The following is a 6,712-nucleotide window of genomic DNA, read 5'->3' as shown; positions in this document are numbered from 1 at the left end:
TCCCATGATATGCATGGTCCCTGCCCCAAAGCACCATGACTCAGCCTAAGGAGATCTGCAGCTTATTTTTTTGTACTGCCAGCAGATTGTGGAAGTACAGTATAAAAACCATCCTTATGGAGAGATCTTGGTATTTTAGGCTTAGTCTAAGTGTCTCAAGTAGCTGGGGTTTTTGCTTGGGCCTAATCCATACGGTCTTATGGCTTTCCTCCTCGTCTGAAGATGAATGTGCTAGAAACTATAAAGCAAAAACATGTCCTGCAGCCTAGCCTTGCCTTGCCTGTCCATGCCTGTCCTAGCATTGCCTTATGTCCTTCTCATCCTGTTCTCTGTCCCATCCTCTCTCACTAACCCCTCGTCTATCTGCATGTCTCTTCTTTCCTTTTCTCTCACTCTCCTGCTTCCTGCCTCTTTTCTTGCAATTCCTCCATCTCACTCCTGCAGCCCAACACTACTTTTTATTCTTCCTTCCCTTTCTCCTGCTCCCTTCGCTCTCTCCCTCTGTCCCATATCTTTCTTCCCGACTTGTCTCTTGGAGACTTTGGGCCAAACTGGCCCCAAGTCTGGGCATGGTTTGACAAGTTTTCAGAGGCCTGGCTGGTGGCAGCAGGGACACCAGGCAGTGACAGGCCCGGGGCTGACAGGCTCCCCATCCCCTAGGGGGCGCCTGGCTGCCACACCCAGCTGACATAGAACCATTGTCACAATGCCCGCTACCGTGGCGAGGATGCGGTGGCTCTGCAGGTGACAGGGACACTGCAGGACTTGGTGTCAGCTCAGCAATTTCTCACTTCCCCTAAGAAGCGGAATTCTGCAAATTGCTGCCTTTGCTCTTGAAAGGATGTCATCAGGTGGGTGTTTTGGTGTCATACACTGAAAACAGAGCAGAAACTGTGAAATATTCCCATGATATGCATGGTCCCTGCCCCGAAGAACCATGACTCAGCCTAAGGAGATCTGCAGCTTCTTTTTTTGTACTGCCAGCAGATTGTGGAAGTACAGTATAAAAACCATCCTTATGGAGAGATCTTGGTATTTTAGGCTTAGTCTAAGTGTCTCAGGTAGCTGGGGTTTTTGCTTGGGCCTAATCCATACGGTCTTATGGCTTTCCTACTCGTCTGAAGACGAATGTGCTAGAAACTATAAAGCAAAAACATGTCCTGCAGCCTAGCCTTGCCTTGCCTGTCCTTGCCTGTCCTAGCCTTGCCTTATGTCCTTCTCATCCTGTTCTCTGTCCCATCCTCTCTCACTAACCCCTCGTCTGGCTGCATGTCTCTTCTTTCCTTTTCTCTCACTCTCCTGCTTCCTGCCTCTTTTCTTGCAATTCCTCCATCTCACTCCTGCAGCCCAACACTACTTTTTATTCTTCCTTCCCTTTCTCCTGCTCCCATGGCTTTCTCCCTCTGTCCCATATCTTTCTTCCCGACTTGTCTCTTGCAGACTTTGGGCCAAACTGGCCCCAAGTCTGGGCATGGTTTGACAAGTTTTCAGAGGCCTGGCTGGTGGCAGCAGGGACACCAGGCAGTGACAGGCCCCGGGCTGACAGGCTCCCCATCCCCTAGGGGGCGCCTGGCTGCCACACCCAGCTGACATAGAACCTTTGTCACAATGCCCGCTACCGTGGCGAGGATGCGGTGGCTCTGCAGGTGACAGGGACACTGCAGGACTTGGTGTCAGCTCAGTAATTTCTCACTTCCCCTAAGAAGCGGAATTGTGCAAATTGCTGTCTTTGCTCTTGAAAGGATGTCATCAGGTGGGTGTTTTGGTGTCATACACTGAAAACAGAGCAGAAACTGTGAAATATTCCCATGATATGCATGGTCCCTGCCCCAAAGCACCATGACTCAGCCTAAGGAGATCTGCAGCTTCTTTTTTTGTACTGCCAGCAGATTGTGGAAGTACAGTATAAAAACCATCCTTATGGAGAGATCTTGGTATTTTAGGCTTAGTCTAAGTGTCTCAAGTAGCTGGGGTTTTTGCTTGGGCCTAATCCATACGGTCTTATGGCTTTCCTCCTAGTCTGAAAACGAATGTGCTAGAAACTATATAGCAAAAACATGTCCTGCAGCCTAGCCTTGCCTTGCTATCCTTGCCTGTCCTAGCCTTGCCTTCCTTCCTTCTCATCCTGTTCTCTGTCCCATCCTCTCTCACTAACCCCTCGTCTGGCTGCATGTCTCTTCTTTCCTTTTCTCTCACTCTCCTGCTTCCTGCCTCTTTTCTTGCAATTCCTCCATCTCACTCCTGCAGCCCAACACTACTTTATATTCTTCCTTCCCTTTCTCCTGCTCCCTTCGCTTTCTCCCTCTGTCCCATATCTTTCTTCCCGACTTGTCTCTTGCAGACTTTGGGCCAAACTGGCCCCAAGTCTGGGCATGGTTTGACAAGTTTTCAGAGGCCTGGCTGGTGGCAGCAGGGACACCAGGCAGTGACAGGCCCGGGGCTGACAGGCTCCCCATCCCCTAGGGGGCGCCTGGCTGCCACACCCAGCTGACATAGAACCATTGTCACAATGCCCGCTACCGTGGCGAGGATGCGGTGGCTCTGCAGGTGACAGGGACACTGCAGGACTTGGTGTCAGCTCAGCAATTTCTCACTTCCCCTAAGAAGCGGAATTCTGCAAATTGCTGCCTTTGCTCTTGAAAGGATGTCATCAGGTGGGTGTTTTGGTGTCATACACTGAAAACAGAGCAGAAACTGTGAAATATTCCCATGATATGCATGGTCCCTGCCCCAAAGCACCATGACTCGGCCTAAGGAGATCTGCAGCTTCTTTTTTTGTACTGCCAGCAGATTGTGGAAGTACAGTATAAAAACCATCCTTATGGAGAGATCTTGGTATTTTAGGCTTAGTCTAAGTGTCTCAAGTAGCTGGGGTTTTTGCTTGGGCCTAATCCATACGGTCTTATGGCTTTCCTCCTAGTCTGAAGACGAATGTGCTAGAAACTATAAAGCAAAAACATGTCCTGCAGCTTAGCCTTGCCTTGCCTGTCCTTGCCTGTCCTAGCCTTGCCTTATGTCCTTCTCATCCTGTTCTCTGTCCCATCCTCTCTCACTAACCCCTCGTCTGGCTGCATGTCTCTTCTTTCCTTTTCTCTCACTCTCCTGCTTCCTGCCTCTTTTCTTGCAATTCCTCCAGCTTACTCCTGCAGCCCAACACTACTTTTTATTCTTCCTTCCCTTTCTCCTGCTCCCTTCGCTTTCTCCCTCTGTCCCATATCTTTCTTCCCGACTTGTCTCTTGGAGACTTTGGGCCAAACTGGCCCCAAGTCTGGGCATGGTTTGACAAGTTTTCAGAGGCCTGGCTGGTGGCAGCAGGGACACCAGGCAGTGACAGGCCCGGGGCTGACAGGCTCCCCATCCCCTAGGGGGCGCCTGGCTGCCACACCCAGCTGACATAGAACCTTTGTCACAATGCCCGCTACCGTGGCGAGGATGCGGTGGCTCTGCAGGTGACAGGGACACTGCAGGACTTGGTGTCAGCTCAGCAATTTCTCACTTCCCCTAAGAAGCGGAATTCTGCAAATTGCTGCATTTGCTCTTGAAAGGATGTCATCAGGTGGGTGTTTTGGTGTCATACACTGAAAACAGAGCAGAAACTGTGAAATATTCCCATGATATGCATGGTCCCTGCCCCAAAGCACCATGACTCAGCCTAAGGAGATCTGCAGCTTCTTTTTTTGTACTGCCAGCAGATTGTGGAAGTACAGTATAAAAACCATCCTTATGGAGAGATCTTGGTATTTTAGGCTTAGTCTAAGTGTCTCAAGTAGCTGGGGTTTTTGCTTGGGCCTAATCCATACGGTCTTATGGCTTTCCTCCTAGTCTGAAGACGAATGTGCTAGAAACTATAAAGCAAAAACATGTCCTGCAGCCTAGCCTTGCCTTGCCTGTCCTTGCCTGTCCTAGCCTTGCCTTATGTCCTTCTCATCCTGTTCTCTGTCCCATCCTCTCTCACTAACCCCTCGTCTGGCTGCATGTCTCTTCTTTCCTTTTCTCTCACTCTCCTGCTTCCTGCCTCTTTTCTTGCAATTCCTCCATCTCACTCCTGCAGCCCAACACTACTTTTTATTCTTCCTTCCCTTTCTCCTGCTCCCTTCGCTTTCTCCCTCTGTCCCATATCTTTCTTCCCGACTTGTCTCTTGCAGACTTTGGGCCAAACTGGCCCCAAGTCTGGGCATGGTTTGACAAGTTTTCAGAGGCCTGGCTGGTGGCAGCAGGGACACCAGGCAGTGACAGGCCTGGGGCTGACAGGCTCCCCATCCCCTAGGGGGCGCCTGGCTGCCACACCCAGCTGACATAGAACCTTTGTCACAATGCCCGCTACCGTGGTGAGGATGCGGTGGCTCTGCAGGTGACAGGGACACTGCAGGACTTGGTGTGAGCTCAACAATTTCTCACTTCCCCTAAGAAGCGGAATTCTGCAAATTGCTGCCTTTGCTCTTGAAAGGATGTCATCAGGTGGGTGTTTTGGTGTCATACACTGAAAACAGAGCAGAAACTGTGAAATATTCCCATGATATGCATGGTCCCTGCCCCAAAGCACCATGACTCAGCCTAAGGAGATCTGCAGCTTATTTTTTTGTACTGCCAGCAGATTGTGGAAGTACAGTATAAAAACCATCCTTATGGAGAGATCTTGGTATTTTAGGCTTAGTCTAAGTGTCTCAAGTAGCTGGGGTTTTTGCTTGGGCCTAATCCATACGGTCTTATGGCTTTCCTCCTCGTCTGAAGATGAATGTGCTAGAAACTATAAAGCAAAAACATTTCCTGCAGCCTAGCCTTGCCTTGCCTGTCCATGCCTGTCCTAGCATTGCCTTATGTCCTTCTCATCCTGTTCTCTGTCCCATCCTCTCTCACTAACCCCTCGTCTATCTGCATGTCTCTTCTTTCCTTTTCTCTCACTCTCCTGCTTCCTGCCTCTTTTCTTGCAATTCCTCCATCTCACTCCTGCAGCCCAACACTACTTTTTATTCTTCCTTCCCTTTCTCCTGCTCCCTTCGCTCTCTCCCTCTGTCCCATATCTTTCTTCCCGACTTGTCTCTTGGAGACTTTGGGCCAAACTGGCCCCAAGTCTGGGCATGGTTTGACAAGTTTTCAGAGGCCTGGCTGGTGGCAGCAGGGACACCAGGCAGTGACAGGCCCGGGGCTGACAGGCTCCCCATCCCCTAGGGGGCGCCTGGCTGCCACACCCAGCTGACATAGAACCTTTGTCACAATGCCCGCTACCGTGGCGAGGATGCGGTGGCTCTGCAGGTGACGGGGACACTGCAGGACTTGGTGTCAGCTCAGCAATTTCTCACTTCCCCTAAGAAGCGGAATTCTGCAAATTGCTGCCTTTGCTCTTGAAAGGATGTCATCAGGTGGGTGTTTTGGTGTCATACACTGAAAACAGAGCAGAAACTGTGAAATATTCCCATGATATGCATGGTCCCTGCCCCAAAGCACCATGACTCAGCCTAAGGAGATCTGCAGCTTATTTTTTTGTACTGCCAGCAGATTGTGGAAGTACAGTATAAAAACCATCCTTATGGAGAGATCTTGGTATTTTAGGCTTAGTCTAAGTGTCTCAATTAGCTGGGGTTTTTGCTTGGGCCTAATCCATACGGTCTTATGGCTTTCCTCCTCGTCTGAAGACGAATGTGCTAGAAACTATAAAGCAAACACATGTCCTGCAGCCTAGCCTTGCCTTGCCTGTCCTTGCCTGTCCTAGCCTTGCCTTATGTCCTTCTCATCCTGTTCTCTGTCCCATCCTCTCTCACTAACCCCTCGTCTGGCTGCATGTCTCTTCTTTCCTTTTCTCTCACTCTCCTGCTTCCTGCCTCTTTTCTTGCAATTCCTCCATCTCACTCCTGCAGCCCAACACTACTTTTTATTCTTCCTTCCCTTTCTCCTGCTCCCTTCGCTTTCTCCCTCTGTCCCATATCTTTCTTCCCGACTTGTCTCTTGGAGACTTTGGGCCAAACTGGCCCCAAGTCTGGGCATGGTTTGACAAGTTTTCAGAGGCCTGGCTGGTGGCAGCAGGGACACCAGGCAGTGACAGGCCTGGGGCTGACAGGCTCCCCATCCCCTAGGGGGCGCCTGGCTGCCACACCCAGCTGACATAGAACCTTTGTCACAATGCCCGCTACCGTGGCGAGGATGCGGTGGCTCTGCAGGTGACAGGGACACTGCAGGACTTGGTGTCAGCTCAGCAATTTCTCACTTCCCCTAAGAAGCGGAATTCTGCAAATTGCTGCCTTTGCTCTTGAAAGGATGTCATCAGGTGGGTGTTTTGGTGTCATACACTGAAAACAGAGCAGAAACTGTGAAATATTCCCATGATATGCATGGTCCCTGCCCCAAAGCACCATGACTCAGCCTAAGGAGATCTGCAGCTTATTTTTTTGTACTGCCAGCAGAATGTGGAAGTACGGTATAAAAACCATCCTTATGGAGAGATCTTGGTATTTTAGGCTTAGTCTAAGTGTCTCAAGTAGCTGGGGTTTTTGCTTGGGCCTAATCCATACGGTCTTATGGCTTTCCTCCTAGTCTGAAGACGAATGTGCTAGAAACTATAAAGCAAAAACATGTCCTGCAGCCTAGCCTTGCCTTGCCTGTCCTTGCCTGTCCTAGCCTTGCCTTCTTTCCTTCTCATCCTGTTCTCTGTCCCATCCTCTCTCACTAACCCCTCGTCTGGCTGCATGTCTCTTCTTTCCTTTTCTCTCACTCTCCT

Source organism: Columba livia, unplaced genomic scaffold (genome assembly GCF_036013475.1).
Source record: "Columba livia isolate bColLiv1 breed racing homer unplaced genomic scaffold, bColLiv1.pat.W.v2 Scaffold_103, whole genome shotgun sequence".
NCBI classification, from domain to species: domain Eukaryota; kingdom Metazoa; phylum Chordata; class Aves; order Columbiformes; family Columbidae; genus Columba; species Columba livia.
This window is presented reverse-complemented; position numbering follows the sequence as displayed.